The sequence below is a fragment of the Pseudonaja textilis genome, chromosome 1, assembly GCF_049901715.1.
Source record: "Pseudonaja textilis isolate UNSWEBS1 chromosome 1, rPseTex1.2, whole genome shotgun sequence".
Classification (NCBI taxonomy): Eukaryota; Metazoa; Chordata; class Lepidosauria; order Squamata; family Elapidae; genus Pseudonaja; species Pseudonaja textilis.
This window is the reverse complement of record NC_141990.1, coordinates 86,034,738-86,055,877: the sequence shown is the minus strand read 5'-3', so window position 1 is coordinate 86,055,877 and position 21,140 is coordinate 86,034,738.

Below are 21,140 nucleotides of genomic sequence, written 5' to 3'. Positions count from 1 at the left end.
TTAGAGCTATTGTAACGATTGCAAGGTAAGGGTTGTTATTTTTATCTCGTTCTTAAATAACTTTTCATGAAAATTAAATACACCCTGCATACCATTTGTTATGCATTTCTTTAATCTTTGAAATTAATTCCATTTCTGTACAATCTTGCTTTTTATTTCTGGATTAGCCAAAACACATAAGCTTCCAATTTGATAATAAATTCATTTTAGTAAGTAATTTGCTTATGCCTGCACTTAGTTATCTATCTGTTTGATCACCCACCATTTTGACATTATTAGCAATCCTGCTACCATGGATGCCTCTTTTGCAGAGTCTTCCATGTTGCAGTGAAGATTACAAGCTGTTTTGTAAGCCAGCAAGGCACATTTTGACCTTTATTTCACGGGGTGGGAGAGAAGGTTGGGCTGAGGAGCTCTAGATTTATGACTGTCAAACTTGACAAAACATATCCATTAGCAGCTAGAAAGCTGTTTATCTGAACTTTATCTGCGAAGATCCAAATACTGTATACAGGAGGGGAATCAAATCTTATTTATCATCTCAGAGGGCACTCTGCGTGCAAATAACAAAACCATGACACCGAGAAACCTGGAGATGAGCGAGATAAATAAATATCCCAGTGTTCATGAAAAAGGTGCTATTCTTGTTTGCAGCTGTCCCAACTGCAACCTGCAAGGCCACATCAGTAGTGTAAATAGGGCACATGTTTACAAAGCTGGGAATGGGATGGGAAGATCTGGCAGATGGACAAGTAAGGATGTTTGGATCTCAGCTTGGCCTGTAACATAAATTATTCTTCTGCTAGCGTCTTCTGATATAATGAACTCATTTGAGGACAGCCGGTGTCCCTTTGCAGATATCCACTGCAGAGCCTTCAATGATTAAGTTTGACATTCTTGGTTCAGATGAATGGAGAAAAAAAAAAACTAGCCTGAAATTGCCAATGGTCAACATGAAATGCATTCTAGAATTCATTCATGCTTCTGACAGTACTTTCTTCATTTCTGTATTCTTGCCTCACTTGTTATTATTGCTGTCTTCTTTCTCTTTTACTATTGACTAATTTCTACCAGATCACAGTATCTAGTCTGTAAGTTATTTGAAGCAGAGGTAGCATGCCTGTTAACAAGGATTGTGAGTTTGATCACCCACCATTTTGACATTATTAGCAATCCTGCTACCATGGATGCCTCTTTTGCAGAGTCTTTTTCATTACAATATTAAACTCATATACTATTTCCTGTTCCATTGCATTTAAATCTTTATCATTCAATATACATATATTCAGGAACAATTTTAAAATGGTGTTTACACTGTTATCAAGTACATATGTAAGCTTCTCTGAGTATGACCTGAAATAATTATGACAACTATGCAATCCACATAAACTTTAGATGGCAAGAAGTAAGGTTATAGGGGAAAAAATCTAGATGAAAAATAATTTATACAGAGAGAGGGAAGTTTCTATATAGTCATACCAGGAAGGAAGAAAAGGTGCCAAATATCCACCAGGTAATGAATAGAAAAGTTTTTCAGAGACAGAGTCAATTGTAATTCAGTTTGTAACTCAGGCTACAGGTGATGGCACTAGAAAAGGTGTACCATGATAGGAAATGACATGAGTGATTGTGTGCAGGTTTTCCCAGAGTTCTCAGGTTGGAATAAGGGTAGGAATAGGATAGGAAAACTTTCCATTCCTATCTTTAAAAAGCCCACAAGCCTTCCCCTCAGTGGTGGGATTCAATTTTTTTTTTTACTACCAGTTCTGTGGGCATGGCTTGGTTGGCGTGGCAGGGGAAGGATACTGTAAAATTTCCAGTCAGAGATGGAATTTGCCGGTTTTCTGAACTACTAAAAATTTCTGTTACCAGTTTTCCAGAACTGGTCAGAACCTGCTGAATACCAACTCTGCTCTCCCCAACAGCCCAAACATATGTGGCTGAAATTCAGGAGCATGGTTTTAAAGACCTTTTGAAGTTTTTAGTTAGGTAATTAAGCATGGACATTGAAATCATTTGTTTCCAGCAGGTCTCATGCTACTATTTCTATTCTTACATTTCAGGAGGGGGAAAATGTTGTTAAAAAATGGCCATCTACAAATTTCAGGGGCATATTCTTCAAAGTGATAGGGGCAGGCTCCTACAATATGTGGTTTCCTATTTGTTTGTTTGATTTCATAATAAAATCTTTATAAGTAACTCAAGGCAATGAGTATATATAATACTCCTTCCTCCTCATATTTTCTACTCAGAATGCTGTGCGATGGGTAGAGCTGAGAGAGAGCGTTACTGGTTATCCTTGCATTAAACTAAATTTACATTACATTACTTTGCATTAATTATAATGCAAAACATTATAACTAAAGAGTAAGTTGGGTCAGAAGGGTAATATTATATTAAAGGATGCAATCCATGATTTGATTCACATTTTCTCCTGTTTTAATGTGATTTAGTGATATGGTATACACTAATTAAAATAATGGTAATTGTCCCGGAGAATCTGGTGATGATGGTGATTGTGGCTGAAACTACATGCATTATTTCCTTGAATTATATTGCCATTGTGTGGTTTTTTTAAATTGGAATCCACTTGGTGAGCAAGATATCACTGGTCCCACTGTTGGATGGGACCTCCATAGCACCCTGTCAACACACATCCATGGATTTCAAATGACAGATGTCTGAATCCTAATATGAAAAGGACTGAGATATAAATCCGAGTCCCAATAGGATGAAAAAAAAATGTGAAATTGCAAATTCTGGAACTATCCCACTGCTTCTGAAATAATAGCTTTTGCAACTGCAGCCAATATTGCAAATGTCACTGAGTGTGGAGTTTTAAAAACCCTCCGATTGAGGCACAGGCTCGTTTCACCTTGCTAACGAATCATAAAACAATCCATTTCATTCCTTTGTTTTGCCTCTTTGCAGGAGGTCACCAAGGGTGAAAAAGATTGCTTGGAATGACAGCATCTCTTATGTTCTGTCACATTTCTGAAATAAGAATATCTCATGCCGTTATGAATTGGGAATGGTGTCTCATTATCGAAGGAAGCAAACAATTCCTGAGGTTTGAATAATAAGAGAGTTTGAAGGTGTTGCGATTGCCAAGCAAGAGAAAATAACCTGCTAATACGATGCCCAAATGGCTGACGTGCAAAAACCCCATAAATATCCACTCAAGTCTGTGGAATCTGCAGGTGTTCCATATCTCTAGCATTCAGGCCAATCTTGACTGACAGCTTTAAAGTTCTTCAAATTTGCATTCATTCCACCCTGAACAATAAAAACATTTTACTACACTTTTTTTCCTTGGCATAGCTAGTGCGACCAAAACAGAAACTCTGAGATATTTAATAGACTGGAAAATTGAGAAAATACCAAAGATTGGTGGCTTGTAATTATATTTTTAGTTGACTTGCTATATATTTCTATCTGTCTATCTACCGTATCTCTAAATAAATAGACCCAACATAGGGAGAACGGCTGGATTACTGTATCCTTCTTTACCAGGCTCTGTTATCTAGATCTGCCTCTCCAAATTGCTTTTTTGGGGGGAATGGAGTGACATGACAACCACCTATATACTCAACTAACATAGCAAAAACAAGAAAAAGAGTTTAGTAAAAAGCTATAGAAATTTTATCACAGGACTCTTTTGGTATTAAAACAAACCAATTCACTACTTGTTTTAGACAAGACAGGGCAGATTCAAGAGAAATAAATGAGCCTGCCTTAGGCTAACCATTTAAAGAGCTCCAGAAAGAACTTTAATGATGTGACATATAACAAGAGTTTGGAATGCAAATAGTGTCATATTATATCACATCATAGGTTAATATATTTGTTTAATTAATATGTAGTTTCAGCAATACAAAATTCAGGTTCAGTGGAACTGAAATCTATAGGAGTTAAGCTAACTGTGATGATGAATTATCTCATTGTTTCAATACCACTTCTCATATGTAACTTAGTATGAATTATACCCATAAATCAGTAACAATTTTATAACCCAGCATTAAAAAAACAGTTTAGCTATTCTGGGCAATAAAATCTCAATTTACGAGAAAATATCAGGGTAAATTAAAGTTGCTTTTTTCCATCATCACTCCAATCTACTTGAGTATACTCAAAAAAATGAATAATAAGCATTGTTTCTTAGACTGAAAAATAAACACTACATGATAACTACATGTTAACTTTTAATATGAAACTCTTCATGGGAAGAAGAAATTGGGAGCAAAGAAATTTTGCAACTGTCTAGATCAGAGTTTCTTAACTATCAGATGTTCAGTTTCTTAAGTTATTCAGTTTCTTAAGTTATTCAGTTAAGAAACTGAGCCACTTTAAGACTTCAAATCCCAGAATTCCCTAGCCAGCCAGCATATGCAATGAAATATTGATGAAAACCAGCTTATTAGCCAAAGCCTCATATTAGATGGGTCTAACATATTTTTAAATATGAGTTTTCTTTGGGATTTTTCTATTGGTTAACTTTCTTTTCTCCCACATATATAATGTATATATGTTCTCCCACATATATAATATAACAAGTTCTGGTCATTTCCCATTAATGATTTATTTTTAGAGCAAACAGTCATTATTTGTACTTAAAATGAAATTATTACTTCCACAAGAGCTGGTTGAAGCTATGAATATAAGTTGCTAGTACATACAAAAGCAACATGAAAAAAAGCTGATTAAAATCCAGCTTGTAAACTTTATGGAAAGACAGAAAGAAACTATGGACATAAACAATTTTAATTCTATAGATCTATTCTCTTGATCTTTCTCCTTTTCTAATTGAGGCGGGCAATCACCTAAATTAAATGACACTACTCCATAAACAAAAAATATAACAACTGGAAACTTCTGCCAAAGCATTTGCAATTTTACAAGTTGTGAGTAGATTTTTGTAGCTACCGTAGGAACCAAGAGAAAGCCTTGCCACAAGGCACACCTTCAACAGAAAACAGAAAAACATAGCGCATACCTCCAGCGTTTCCATTCTTTCAGGCTCTAATTTAATTCTTTACCATTATTAAGCAAAGCCATGTAGCTTTTCAGACTCAAAGGCAAAATGATGCTTCAGGCCACATGGTAGCAACTTTTTGGAATTCTTAAGCAGCCACACATTTTCTGTGTGCTCTGAAGCATCTTTTTACCTTCAAATCCAAGGAATGCACAGTTCTTTTATGAAGTGCTAAAAGAAAGAGGAAAGAAAGAAAGAAAGAAAGAAAGAAAGAAAGAAAGAAAGAAAGAAAGAAAGAAAGAAAGAAAGAAAGAAAGAAAGAAAGAAAGCAGGCAGGCAAGAAGGAAGGAAGGAAGGAAGATTTTGATTACAAACAGTGGCTTAAAAAATAATAAGCAATTTAGGATTCCCCCCCCCCCATTTTTTTAAAGTTACTTCATTTATCATTCTTTAAGCAAGTAACCATGATGTGTTTCTTTACTGCTGTCTTACATAGTACAAATGAAAATAAAAACCAAAATCCAATCAAACCGCAAAAACAGAAACCCGTGACAATAAGGTCTAATGTATAATTCCTCAAAAGATTTATTACTATGCCTATTTTTTCAGGAAGGCCTAGATTAGAAATAGAGATATATTTGGTCTGTTGTCTAAAAGGTCTCTGAATCCAAGGTAAAAGGGTCTGATGTTCGCAGCGTCATGATCATGATCCATCTTGGGCCTTCCATTCTTATTCTTTCTCCGTTCAAAATAGAATGGTCACACACTATTCAAATTCATATAATCAGTGTGTTATATCTGGGAGGATGGTTCAAGAACGGAGGCAAGACTCAGATAGTAACTAAAGCTCTTTATTTGTGACTTCAGATCTGAGCACCTAACCCCAGCCGCAGCAGCCCCTTATATAGGGCTGGCTGCGGCTAGGCAGCCAATGAAGGCGATTTGAGTTTGCCGCTCTTGGCAGGGCCAATCGCAGCTAGCCCGTTTACTGGCCAATCGCATCAGTCTATGGCGACCAATCATGATCGGCTTTCAGCGGGCCAATCAGATTTGCAGGCTACGAGCCTGCTAGTCCAGAACACCCCTCCCCTCTCGGTTCCATTTAAGGGGTGGAGTAATATAGTCCCGCAGGTAGGCAGGTCTTCGCACCTGTCTGCCTGACTTACGCAGTTCCACTTGACCCTGTTCAAACCTGGGTTCAGATGGACTGCTTGCTGGATCAAACAGGAACGGTGAACCGGTGTCATGGTTATGGCTCTCCTCTGGTGCTCCCGGGGTGATGGAGTCCTCAGCCTCGTTGTTACTGCCATGGCTCCCGGGGCTCGCTGAACCAGCCTGGTTGCTGCTTCTTGGCGAAGCGTTTGACTGTCCAGTCTCAGCTGCAGCTGGTGAGTGTTGCCAACCATGGTGCGGTGATCTCGGTGTTAGCTCGGAATAAATAGGTGTTGGTTCTAATTCTGAGTTCACTGCTTCCCCTCCCCCCCTAGTGTCAAGGTTAGGGTCAGGGTTGGAAGTTGTGGTTAGTCTGGAGCGCAGTTGGTCAATATGGCATTTCCATGGTCTGCTATCAGTGGTGAGTAGACGGTAGGAACGGGGACCTGTAACTTGAGTTACCTGGGCAGGAATCCAAAGGGGGTCCCTAGAAAATTTTTTTGTGAAAACAAGGTCTCCTACCTTGAAAACACGGTGCTTGCTGCTGGAACCCAGGGGCTTTTCCAGGGTGTAGGCAGGGTGCAAACGATCTAGAGGTGATCTGAGTTTCCTGGCCATCAGGAGTTCAGCTGGGCTCTTGTTGGTCGTGCTGTTTGGTGTGATGTGTTGCAGGAGGAGCATTCTAGTGACTTTGTCGTGGATGTTGCCTTGATCCATTTTCTGCAGGGTTTTCTTTGTAAACTGAACCATTCGTTCAGCCCTACCATTCGCCGCAGGATGAGCCGGCGATGTGAGTGCGTGTTGGATGCCCCGTTCCGCTAAATACTGTTCAAAGGCTAAGGCAGTAAATTGGTGCCCATTGTCAGAGACCAGGACATCTGGTAACCCGTGTGTGGCGAAGAGTCTGTTCAGTTTTTTAATGACCGCCTCAGTAGTGGTTGTTTTCATCTTATTGACCTCAAGCCAGTTTTAGTAGGCATCAACAGTTATTAAGAAGGTGTGGTCTCTTGTAGGTCCCACAAAGTCAATATGAATGCGAGACCAAGGACCCCTGGGTGTTTCCCATTCTGTTGGTGGGGCTTTAGGTGGAGCTGAGTGGTTTTCCTGGCATTTGTTACAAGAGGCGACCCAGGTTTTGATTTGTTTGTCTATACCAGGCCACCAGGCATAACTTCTTGCCAGTGCTTTCATACGCACGATGCCCGGGTGTCCATCGTGCAGCATTTGCAAGACCCTTTTTTGTAACTTAGTTGGTACAACAACTCGGTCTCCGCACCAACGCACTCTTTTTGTGAAAAAAGTTGCATTTGTCTGTTTTTAAACGGCTTAAACAGTTCCTTAGTGTCGTAATCTGGCCTTCCCCTCTCCACCCAGCCAAAAGAGTGCCAAAAGAGAGTCTTTTTTGGTTTCAAAGGCGATGTCTTGAGCCGTTAGTGGAGGCGATGGCATTGTCTCTATTTGCAGTACCGGGAGTGTGGGAGCTGGATCTTCCTGTGGCTCGGGTAGCGGTGAGCAGCTCAACGCATCTGCGTGGGGAATAGATTTCCCGGGGTGGTATTTTAATTGATAGTCGTAGGCGGTGAGAAATTCTGACCATCGCGTCATTCTGGGGGAGAGAATGTGTGGAGTAGGTTTGTCGCCCGCCAGGATCCCAAGTAGTGGCTTATGATCCGTTATAATAGAAAACGGTCTCCCATAAACATATTCATGAAATCGTTTTATTGCAGAGACAATAGCAAGGGCTTCCTTATCTAATTGGCTATAGTTTCTTTCTGTTTTTGAAAGAGTTCGTGAGAAAAATGCAATTGGTGCTTCTGAGCCGTTTGGTAGGACGTGGCTCAGGATGGCCCCTACCCCAAATGGTGAGGCATCACACGTGACAGTCAAAGGTAGTGTCTCGTTATACTGAATTAGTACTGCCTTTGAGGTAAGGAGGTCTTTTACTTGCTGGAAGGCGTGTTCCTCCCGACGTCCCCAAATCCAGGATGCCCTTTTATCGAGTAGTCTATGGAGGGGCTCAGCAACAGTTGCCTTCTGGGGTAGGAAGATGTTATAAAAGTTAATAAGTCCCAGGAAGGCTTGGAGGTCGGTTTTGTTTTTGGGTCTTGGGGCGTTTTTGATAGCTGCCAAGTTTTTTTCTGTGGGGTGGATTTCTTGCTTGTCAAGGAGGTAGCAAAGAAACTCCACCCTTTCTGTGCAAAGCTGGCACTTTTCCTTCTTAACCTTGAGGCCAGCGTTTTTGAACCTCTGTAGCACTGTTCTGAGATGTTTTTCTAATTGGTTTTTTGTGGGTGCTGCTATTAATATGTCATCAAAATAGGGCACGACCCCTTTTATCCCTTGTAATAGTCTCTCCATCAGGCTTTGAAAGATGCCTGGGGCTACGCTTACACCAAACTGGAGCCTGTTGCATTTGAATGCATCACGATGTGTGACTATAGTTTGGGCTTCTGCAGTCTCGGGATCAACTGGTAGCTGTTGATACGCTTGGGCCAGATCTAATTTTGCGAATATTTTGCCACCCCCAAGTGAATGCAGGAGATGTTGAACAACTGGCACTAGGTAGGCGCTCTGCTGTAGCGCATGATTGAGGGTGGCCTTGTAGTCACTGCAGATTCTTATGGACCCGTCAGGTTTTATGGGGGTGACAATTGGTGTCTCCCATCGGGCGTGGTCAATAGGTTCTAACACGCCTTGCACAATTAATTTGTCCAGTTGTTCGTCAATTTTGGATTTAAGAGCAAAGGGAACTCGGCGTGGCTTTAGACGAATGGGTGCTATGTCGGGGTAAAGATTAAATGAAATAGGGGACCCCTTGTACTTGCCTAGGCTTTCGTTGAACACTTCTCAGAAGTCGTGGACGAGGGCCACCTCCCAGTCATTGTCTTCAGTATGATGGATGCCAGCCATTCCGATTCCTAATGGCGCGAACCACTGAAGACCCAATAGACTTGGCCGGTCTCGGTCTACGACGGTGAGTGGTAGAATTGCCTTATGTCCCTTGAATGAGACTTGCACATGGCGGGTACCTGCGACTGGAATCCGGTTGCCTTGATAGTCTTTTAGTATGAGTCTCTGACTGCTGAGGTCTTGGCGTCGGATGTTGGGGATTAGCTGCTTGAGTGTTCTCCAGGATACCATGGATAGAGATGACCCAGAGTCGACTTCCATGTTGCACGGTTTGTTTTCAATCGTGACCTCTACTCGGATCTTCTTAGCATCAAGTGATGAAGCGTGGCCGATGGTGATGGTTTGATGAGCCTCCTCTCATCTGGGGGCGTCGTTAAACCTTTGGGGTCTGCTGTACCGGTTCCACTGGTTGCTAGGGCGGTCCCTCTGTGTGGTGGCATTGCCATCGTTTCTCTTTGGGCTGCTCCCTCTCCATCTGGGGCTGGAATTTCTCTTGTTTCTGCATACCTTCGTGATGTGTCCCCGTTTCTCACAAAAACGGCATATGGCATCTAAGAATCTGCATTCGGATCGGGGGTGGTTTCCCCCACATCCGGCGCATTGGTAGTTGGACTTGCGACCCCGCTGGTCCCGTTGCTCATGCTCTGACCGGAGCCTGTGGACTTCTTCTTCCTCACTGTCTGAGGATGACTCGACGTCTTTGTGATGGGTGGTTGATGTGTACTTGTCTGAAGGTTTCCCAGCATCATTGGTGGGTTGGTGGTTGGTCCCGCTGGTTCGATGCATTCGTGCTGCTGATTTACGAGTGGCTTCGGCTGCTGTGGCGTCTGCTATGGCATCTGCAAGCGAGATGTCCCCCTTGGCCATGATCTTGCTCTGGACGGTGGGGTCTCTGAGGCCAAGGATGATGCGATCTCTCATGGCTTCTTCGAGGTTGGCGAAGCCACACAAACCACCCAGATTCCTCAGGTCTGCCACAAAATCCCCAATGCTCTCACCTTCACGTTGGTCCCTCTGGTAGAACTCATGCCTGTGAATGAGAGTTGGCATGGCTGGGGCGTAATGGTTGCGCAGGATGGGAGCAAGGGTGTCCCAATCCATGGTTTTAACTTCAGCTGGCTTGGCTAAGGCTTTAGCCATCTTAAAAACGGCTGGCCCACAATGGGTTAGAAAAACGGCTCGTTTCTTGCTGGGCGTGGCGTCTTTGAGGTTGTTGGACTCCAGGAACATTTGAAATATGTCCATGTATGAGTCCCAATCTTCGCTAGCTGGATCGAATGGTGCGGGTGGTATAGCGCTGCTGGCCATGTCGCCGTCGTTGCGCTCTGTCAGCCACGTGCTCCTTCGGCTAGCTCAATTCAATAGCTTCTGTTGCCTCCGCATCCCACCTTCGTCGCCAGTGTTATATCTGGGAGGATGGTTCAAGAACGGAGGCAAGACTCAGATAGTAACTAAAGCTCTTTATTTGTGACTTCAGATCTGAGCAACTAACCCCAGCCGCAGCAGCCCCTTATATAGGGCTGGCTGCGACTAGGCAGCCAATGAAGGCGATTTGAGTTTGCCGCTCTTGGCAGGGCCAATCGCAGCAGCCCATTTACTGGCCAATCAGTCTATGGCGACCAATCACGATCAGCTTTCAGTGGGCCAATCAGATTTGCAGGCTACGAGCCTGCTAGTCCAGAACACCGTGCTTTCCCAAATGCTTTCATCCAGGTTAATTATTTTGATATCAACACAGCAGTTTTAAAATCTGCGTGGGTGGGAAGACTGTAACAAGGGAATGTTGCATCTTTTTCCTTCAGAATAGCAACTTTACTTTATCCTATTATAAAATAAAGAGCCTTCTTTAATGTGAAATTAGATCATTTAAAAAGTTCTTCATTGGAATTATGGTGTGTGAAGCCTTGAGGCAGGGAGAGAAGGTTAACACTTTTAAGTACACCACCCTGACTAAATTAGTTTAAAATCCATATATAGGATAAGGTATCACTCTCTTCTCCCTCCTTCCCTTCCTCCCGAAACAGGAAACATGGCCGTGTGAGCTAATTCTGCATCATTGTAATGCTCCATAGAATCTTGCCAGTCCGAAAATACAACAATCCTGCTGTCACCTTTATAAACTGAGAAGGGATTCCTTCTAAGCTTCTTTTTCTGTCCATAATGCAGCTGTGAGCCATGCTTTCTCTTATCTTACCATTTCCTAGGGAGTATCATTTATCTCCATCTCCCAAAGTCATTCCAACATACCATTATATTATTCTATCTCTTATATCTACACCACCTACGGTCTGACCTAAGCTTAGTACCAGTGGTGGGATTCAAATTTTTTAACTACCGGTTCTGTGGGTGTGGCTTGGTGGGCATGGCAGGGGAGGAAAACTGTAAAATCTCCAGTCAGAGGTGGTATTTGCCAGTTCTCCGAACTACTCAAAATTTCCGCTACTGGTTCTCCAGAACCTTCTGAATACCATCTCTGCTTAGTACACAAAATTGTCTGCTACAATGTCCTACCTATTAATGACTACTTCAGCTTCAATCACAATAACACACGGGCAAACAATAGATACAAACTCAAAGTAAACCACCCCAAATCAATTGCAGAAAATATGACTTCAGCAACAGAGTTGTCAATGCCTGGAACTCACTACCTGATTCTGTTATTATATCCTCAAACTTTAACCTTAAACTGTCTACCATGGACCTCACTTCATTCCTAAGAGGTCTGTAAGGGTGCGTGCATAAGCGCACCAGCATCCCTTCTATCCCTGTCCTACTGTTCCCCTTTATTCGTACTCATTTATTATATATATAGTTATACCTGTTTATACTAATATGTTTATATGTTATGTTCATACTTATATTTGTTTTCTCATACATGCTTGACAAACTAAATAAATAAAATAGATTAATATATCTATCTCAATTGTCTTCTCTATCTCATCCCCCTCACAATATGTTTAATTATACAACAGTGTTGGAGAGAAAAGGACTAGTAATTCCTTCCCAGTAGTCATTGAGAAAACAACATAAGATGTTATGACCAAAACAGCTTATATTATATCAGTGGGGACTATTTCAAATCCATATGGGGTCATGGACATGTTAATCTGTCTGATCAGCCACTAATCAGATATAAGAGCTTTTTAAAGAAACTTTTCCAAGCCCAGGGAGAGGGCATATTAGGGAAGTCCATAATTATAATGGGATTATAATTATGAAAGCTGCATCCTAAGATAAGGGAAATCCTGAGTCAGCATAGTTTCCGAAGCCAACTGCATTTTCTCAAGAATGTTTAATGACAATTGTTAAAACAAGTTGTAATTCTTTAAATGGGGGTTTTAACTTAAAAAGGCACTAGGTTAGACACTAAGAGACCATGAGTTCTAGTCCCACTTTAGGCAAAAAGCCAGTCACTCGCCCTCAGCCCTAGGAAGGGGGCAATGGCAAATCCAAAATCTTGCCAAGAAAACTGTAGGGACTTATTGAGGCAGGAATTATCCCTGAAACAAAGGATAAAAAAGTGGTATAATCACTGGCTGAGTCCACTTGTCTACAAAACCATATGAGTCCCACACAGATTTATTTATACAGTTCAATTTGGATGGATATACCATGATAGTATATAGCTATACCATGAAGATATTGGGATGGATGTACCATGATGGTAATCATAGCAGTAATATCTTACTGAGGACAATGTCCTAAAGGTTTTTCCTTCTGACCAACTAGGAGTATGCCACATCTTCTACTGGATTCTTTCTGAAAGAAGCAATAAGGTAATGATTCTGAGACTGGGCCTTGAATAATAATTTACTCAAGAGAATAGAGATCAGATCCAATGGAAAAATATACACCAGTAAAATATTTTCACTGATTCTGGATTTTACAAGGATACAAAGTAATAAGTCATTTAATCATATATATCTTTTCTTTTCATGTTTATTTACATCAGATTGGATTGAATCATTTCCAGAGTTAAATGCAACCTGAGCATGCTCCCTAGTTATTCTATTAATTTCCTTTGTAAAGCAATTTTGTTAATCTGAGAGATAAAGCTTCTGAGTAACTCCCTTCATTACTTAAAGTATATTAAATTTAGATCATTACTGGTCCTCACCAAATACATTAGGTTACTGTTCGTAATGAAATATAATACTGCCTCATTTTTAATAATGTGAAGCTTAGACTTACCGTACGTAAGGTATACCCACTGAAATAAACAGAATTTAAGTTACCAGTTATTAACTTAAATCCCTTAGGTTTCAATGAGTCTATTTTATGTATGACTATATTTAGATACAGCCTAAGCAGCATAAATATTAATACAGTACAGGTGGTTCTCGACTTACAACCACAATTGAGCCCAAAATTCATGTTGCTAAGTGAGACATGTGATAAGTAATTTTTGCCACATTTTGTGATCTTTCTTGCCACAGTTATTAAGTGAATCACTGCAGTTGATAACTTAGTAACTCAGTTTTTAATGAATCTGGCTTCCCCATTGACTTTGCTAGCCAGAAGGTCGCAAACGGTGACACAGCAACATAAATATGAAAATAAATATGAATAAATATGAATCAGTTGCCAAGCATCTGAATTTTGATCATGTGACTAGGGGGATGCTAGAAAAGTTATAACTGTGAAAAATGGTCATAAGTCACATTTTTCAGTGCTGTTGTGACTTTGAATGGCTATTAAATGAACTGTTGTAAGTCGAGGACTATCTGTACAACAAAAATACATGCATCTTCTTGATCTTCTTTCACATGTTGTGATGAGATATTTTAGTTTGGAAATACAGATCTAGTTGTTTTTTAATGTAGTGTTTTAGTAGAGACTATTATTATTATGGCTTTTATTTTATTTTATTTTATTTTTAGTATTTTATATGATTATTATTTATTTATTTTATATGATTATTATTAGACTATTATAATTCAGAGCTGTGTGGTGGCCTAGTGGTGAAGACACTCACCACCCATAGGGAAGGTTGAGAGTTCAATCCAAGGTAGCAGCAGATATTTTTCTCTCAGGGCACAAAGAAAAAATATCTGCTGTGAACTCCACATAGGCATCAGGAAGGGCATCCGTCCAGGAAATGCTCAGTTCCATGCAGTTACTCTGACACTATCTTGAATTAAAAGTTACAGGGTCATAAAAAGGCAGCAAAATTAGGCTATTATAATTCAATTCATAATAGGGTTCCCAACTGTCATTTTGCAATTGAAATTTTTATGTGTCAGAAGCTGATTTTGTTCCCAAAGTCTAAATCTGTTTCTGCCAATCACAAAGACTTTTGTTGCTGTACTGGAGAATGGAAGCAAAAGAATTTAGACGTAAGAACTTAGAATTTATTTCTTGAAGCATCACTATTTCTGCAATTCCACTGTTGATTCAGTTTCTAGTAGCAATATTATTAGGATTCAGGTGCCATAGCTGATATGGCTTTTGAAAAGCTCTCTTTTATACTCTGTTTTCTTAATATCTCTCTGTTTCTTAATATTCCCTACTCAATCAGGACTTGCTCTTGCTCTATAATCCCATTCCTAGCACTTTTTTGCTTTGTTCTTTCTTTTCTTGGTACTTAATGCACTAATCTACCTCTTTCTCTTTTCCTGGATCAAGTTCTCTGTTTGAGATGCCCAGGAAAACAATTTGAAATTTGAAAATAGAATAAATCATATTAATTAGTACATAATTTTTCAGCTTTGAAAATGTCTATGGGTACAGAGTTAGATATGACTCCCTCACTGCCAATCCTCACATCAGCTGAATCAAGCCAAAGTATTTTATTCCAAATGAAGATTAGTGCTCTCCCTTGCCAAAACCACCTTATTAGATAACAAACTCAAGCAATGTGTTAGTTATTGTGAGTGAAGCTGTACATTCAAGGCACTCCAAACACAGAGAGGAGGAGGTCAAGCTATTTTCCAAAGCACCTGAAGGTCAGACAAGGAATAATGGATGGAAACTGAACAAGGAGAGATTCAACCTAGAAATAAGGAGCACTTTTCTGACAGTGATAGCAATCAACCAATGGAACAGCATGCCTTCAGAAGTTGTGGGAGCTTCATCGCTAGAAGCTTTCAAGAAGAGACTGGACTGCCATCTGTCAGAAATGGTGCAGCGCCTCCTGCTTGGGTGGGTGTGGACTAAATGGCCTAGAAGAGTCCCTTCCAACTCTGTTAATCTTTTAATTCAGGGCAATTTATGCTATAAATGTTTTTGTGTAGGAGGGGAAACTTTGTCACTAGACAGAGCGTAGCAGTGGTCAAATATTCTTTTTCTTCACCCTCCTTACTTTATCTTTCATTTTCTTTTTTTTATATAAAGTTTTATTTGGGTTTTCACACATACAAAATACAAGTAAAACATCTTTTTTGAAAATAGCACGGTCTCGGGTTGAACTTCTTTATACAGACACAAAACTCAATTTCATGCTCCTTTTTGTATTCTATTCCATATCTTATACTATTTTACATTTTCTATATAGTTTTTCCCTCTTTTGATTTTCTCGATTTTAATTTGATTATCTCATCTCAATTCAAATCATTATATTTATACTTTTGTCCGTTCTGTTTCAATTTCATATTATCTTTTCTCATTAAACAAGTTTACTCCTGTAGTTACTAATTGGAGTATGACACCTTTATATCTTTTAATTACATCCATTCAACTCTTATTTAAACTTCAATTTATGCCTTTACAATTACAACATTCAATATAACACATAATACATAACTTCCAATCGAATTCTGCTTGGTACATTCTTATAATACACACTATATTCTTTTTTTAAAAAAAGATTGTAAATATATGTAATTATAAACCCTCAATCCGTTCCAGTTCAGTTCTATCATTAATAATCATTAAAATCTTAACATCTTTAACACTTCTTTTCAATTAAATATCATACTTCCTTAAAAACACATATGATCTCCATAATTAATTTTTCCCTTATTTCTCTTCACATATGTTTTATAAATCATTAAATATACCTTTTATTACATTTATTTATTGACAAGCATTCCAGTGAATTATGATAGCTATTTTATCAGATATTTTAATCATACATTGTTTCATATTTTCTAAAATTATTTCTGTTTCTAATATAACAATACTATCTTATGTACCTTTGCAGAATCCCTTTTTCCATTAAATTTTCACCCATTATCTCTAAATAGGCCCTGTTTCCTCTTTATTTTGTTTCTGTCCTTTATGACTTCTTTTCCTTTCTTTCTTCCCTCTCATCTTCTCCCTCCCCTTTTTACCCCCTTGTCTCTCTATTTCTAATTCTCTCTTCAGCATTTCCTTCTTCTGTTGCTTTCTGATTGTATACTTATTTTTCACTCTTTTTTTGTGGGGGGGGAGTTGTTTTTCCCAATCTTGAACTTTCCATTCTCTTTCCCCCCTTTCCTTCCCCCCCCATCTAAGATTACTTGTTCATTAAAGATGGCTTCTTCTTTGTTGCAATCTTCTTGTTCTGTGGGCATTTCTTGTTGTTTCTCATAATTCCAAATCTCCATTTCTAAAAACTGAAACACGAAGCCAAAAGAACCTCTCCCTTCTTGTACATCTTATTTGTACTTTTTAAGTTCCATTTTCAGTTCTTCTAAAAGTTGAGCCATTTTAAACAGTTTTAAACAACCACCTGATTGATTTTAGTCATTCAAAGCAATAACCAAGAAACCAGAAATCATCAAGTAATCCAGATAGTCCTGAGTTATATCTTCTTATTTCTTTTTTGACTTTCTCTTCCTGGGGTTTTTGTTGCGATATTTCAGTTAGAATGTATCTTTTGGAAGTCTTTTTGAGATTTTGCTATAAATTCTTTTTTAATTCCAGGGAGTCTCCTCCCTTCCAGATCCTGCCCGTTTATTCTTCCTCTCTCATTTCCTGTTTTCAAAAGCTTTTAATTATCTAGAAATTTTATTATCCCTTTGACTTTTTATTTTCAGCATTAAATGCCTATTGATGTCAAAGTGGATTTTTTTCCAATTTCTTACTTAAGTCTCTTAGCTGTCAGTATAGGAAAGGAGAAAAAAACCCAAATCCTTTCCCTTTTCTCTTTCCTTCGGAGCTTAAAAATCTTCTTAGGGAACAATGTTATTGTTTTTTAATAGTTTCAATTCCAGGGTACCTTATTTGTTGCTTTTGCTGTTTGACCCGGTCAACCAAAACTTTCTCCTCTTATCTTCCTCCTGCAGATTCTTTTCCAGTCAAGTTCTTCTTTGTGGTGGCCATTTCAGACCACCGCTGCAACCGCCTTTGGGTAAGGGAGTAATGGCCAGCTGGGGAGGAGAGATGCAGCTCTCCTCAACCCTGCAGGCAGTCCCCCCTCTTCACCACCTCTATGGGGTGGCTTAGCCCCGAAGCCAGCCAGCTCAGGGTGCTCCAGCAGCGAGCACAGATTGAAGCCTTGCAGAGATGAGGTTTCGGTCTGTCACTGAAGAAGCTCAAACCAGAAGCTCTATCTTTCATTTTCAATTTCTGGAGAAAAAAAACAAAACTGTAAACATGAGAAAAGAAAAGATAACGTACTAACCACTTAAGGAAATTAGGGGTTTGTTCAGATCAGTAGAAGATTCCATGGGTTTGAGATCCATGAAATGTAATCATTATTCAAGTGAAAATACATTTATTTTTCACTGCAGAAAAAGAAGAACTTTAATAGTTCAAGGTATAACAGTTAGTGAGTTATGATTCCAATGTTTCTCAACCTTGACACCTCTTAGATGTGTGGTGTTTGACTCCCAGAATTCTCCAGCTACCCTTATACAATAGAAAACACTGTGTTATTCATTAGTGAAGTCATACAAGTTACATAATGAATGTTTATAAAAATAGTAGAGAACTGTGCATTAAAAATAAAGTATGAGGATTGACTTCCAGCAAATCTCTGCAATTGCTTAGTCTTCTTTCACTCAACATATGTATGACTGCAGCTGCTAACTGGGGACAATGATGAAAGTGAGGCCATAAGCTAAGGTGGACTACTGATTAAGAAAAAATAAACATTATTTTGAAGTTGGCTTTTCTCCCTTCTCTAAAGGATGTTTCCTGAATGAACATGCTGGAATAAAAGTGAAAAATAGTATAACACAAAGTCACTGCAGTAGCACATCAAGGCTGAATAAAGAAGATGATTTTCTATAACACTTTGGGACACAAACAGATTAGTCCTTGTTATGCGCTACATGTGATTATTGTCCTGAAGGTTTTAATAGTTATGTGGTTTAATTCATCCTCCCCCGATCACATACCCCAAATATTACACATTCTATTTTTCATATTATCCTTTGTCGTATGTTACAGAAGTAAATTCAGGCACACTTGGTAAGTCATGCATCTTCGCTCCAAATAGTTCAATAAAAGTTGTATATAATGCAACATCCCTACTGAGAGATGGGTGGGCTTAAATCCATGGAGAGATAAGGTTACTTTAAAGTCTCCCAAAGGGCTGGGATTAATGGCTTTTGAGATTTTGCAGACTCTTATATTGTCATGACTCTTTTTTACTTCAGCAACTGCATTTCTGCAAAAATAAAAATTAGCTTTACAGATAGTCTTTGACTTACAGCAATAGCAATAGCACTTAGACTTATATACCACTTTATAGTGCTTTGTTCTCTCTAAGCTGTTTACAGAATCAGCACATTGTCCCCAACAATCTGGGTCCTCATTTTACCCACTTCGGAAGGATGGAAGGCTGAGTCAACCTTGAGCCTGGTGAGATTTGAACAGCCAAATTGTAGGCAGCTGGCTGCAGAAGTAGCTTGCAGTACTGCACTCTAACCACTGTGCCACAGAAGCTCCTTATGACCTCAACTGAGCCCAAAATTTCTGCTGTTAAGCAAGACAGCTGTAAAATGAGTTTTGCTCCTTTTTATGACCTTTCTTGCCACAATGGTTAAGTGAACCGCTGCAATTCTTAGGTTAGTAATATGGTTGTTAAGTGAATCGACCTTCCTTGTCAGGAGGTCTCAAGGTCTTGCGACATGACCACAACCATCATAAATATGAGCCAGTTGCTAAGTGTCTGAATTTTGATCACGTGAACATGGGGATGCTGCAATGGTCATAAATTACTTTTTTTTAGTGGCATTGTAACTTTGAATGGTCATTAAACAAAAGGTTATAAGTCAAGGACTAGTTTTGCTGAATTTCTATTCGGTCATGATTTACACTATTTTTCCTTTCCATCTTTTCTACCAGCACTGATTCCCCCGTTGCTCCATAGAATTAAATAAAAATGAAAAAAAGAAGGAGGGCTTGGAGAGAAGTCACCAATACAATAAGAAAGCACAACCCCACCTCCACTCACCCACACTTTTATCTCAATAATATAACATATTTTTATTTGTAGTTAAAGATTGTGTCACTTTTTAAGTAATTTAACTCATATTTCCTGAAATCCTTCAGGCTTCTTTTTCTGTTTCAGATACTGTTTTGGCAAGCAATAGAAGATGACCTAATCCAACCAGTGGTGGAATTCAAATTTTTTTACTACTGGTTCTGTGGGCATGGCTTATTTGGTGGGCGTGACTTGTGGTCATGTGACTGGGTGGGCTCAATGTCACTCACATCAAGGGGTGCCTCACCTGGCCCCTCCCCTCCCTGCCATTCCTTGTCACCCAGCCTCAACTTATCTATAGTTCTGTAAAAACGTTGTTCACCTTTTTTGACTTTATTATCTGCATACTATAGATGTACTTTCATGGACCACTGAAAGGAGGAAATGGCTCACATGCGTTACTCAAGAATGCGATACAGGCAACAGGCTTTTAAGGGGCTGCCACAAAGAAAGGGGGACAATGTATTTTCCAAAGAAGCATAATGCAAACAAGAAGCAATGGATGGAAATGAACAGAGAGAAGCAACCTAAAACTAAGAAGAAACTTCCTGACAGTGAGAACAATTAACCAGTGGAACTGCCTGTCTCCAGAAGTTCTGGGTGTTCAATCACTGGAAATTTTAAGAAAAGACCGGACAGCCATTTCTCTGAAATAGTATAGGGTTCACCCCAAGGTCCCTTCTAAGTATTATTCTGACACCTTTCCCAGGATTTCTACTCAGAGTTTAGCATCCTCAGTTTTCTTGCCTCAGCTGGGGGTTGGACTAAAAGACCTCCAAGGTCCCTTTCAACTCTTGTTAAACAGATGTGTATTTTATGCTCTGGACTATTGACACTGAATGCATGTAAACCCTGAAAAATGTGTAGTAACTCTGGGCAAAAGAAAGGCAGAAAAATCACTCTATGATTTGTGTAGGGACAGTGTAAAATATTAACACATGATAAATAATGGAACAATTAAAAATAATAGCACAGAGTTTTATCTTTCTCTTCCTATTTTCTTTCTTTCTTTCTCTACCTTCCTCTTTCTTTCTTTCTTTCTTTCTTTCTTTCTTTCTTTCTTTCTTTCTTTCTTTCTTTCTTTCTTTCTTTCTCTCTCTCTCTCTCTCTCTCTCTCTCTCTCTCTCTCTCTCTCTCACACACACACACACACACACACACACACACACAGAGCACTTAATAGACAAGCATTTTCGAAGCAGTTCCTTTAAATTTCTCCACCCCCTCTGTCAGACTTCTCACTCCAGCACTTTAACTCACAAGGGAAAAGCGATACTTTCAGCATTCATGGGAAATCCTTGGAGAAGTTTTTAAAAGACCTGCTTCCAAAATGCATTTCTTTTACATTGCAAAAGTGCTCCAAGGCTCGATTCACCCCCACCCGCTCTGTCAGACCGCACTCTTTCTCACTCCTGACACTTTAACTCACACGGGGAAAGCGATACTTGCAGCGTCCATGCCTTTCTTCTTTTTCCCCAGGGAGAAAGAGGACGTGGGAAACAGAAAGCTAGGAGAGCGATCGCAAGTGAACGATCGGGCGACCAGGTTGGGGGTGTGGCCAGCCAGGGATTGTCACTGGTTCAGCGACCCATGCCAAATAACCACTACCGGTTCGCCCGAATAGGTGAGAACCGGTCGAATAGCACCTCTGAATCCAACCAAGAGACAGAAGCTTTTCCACTGAGTTCGTGTATATATTGGAAGATAATAGGGAATACAGTAAAGAAAATTATAATATTAGGTATGAGGTCT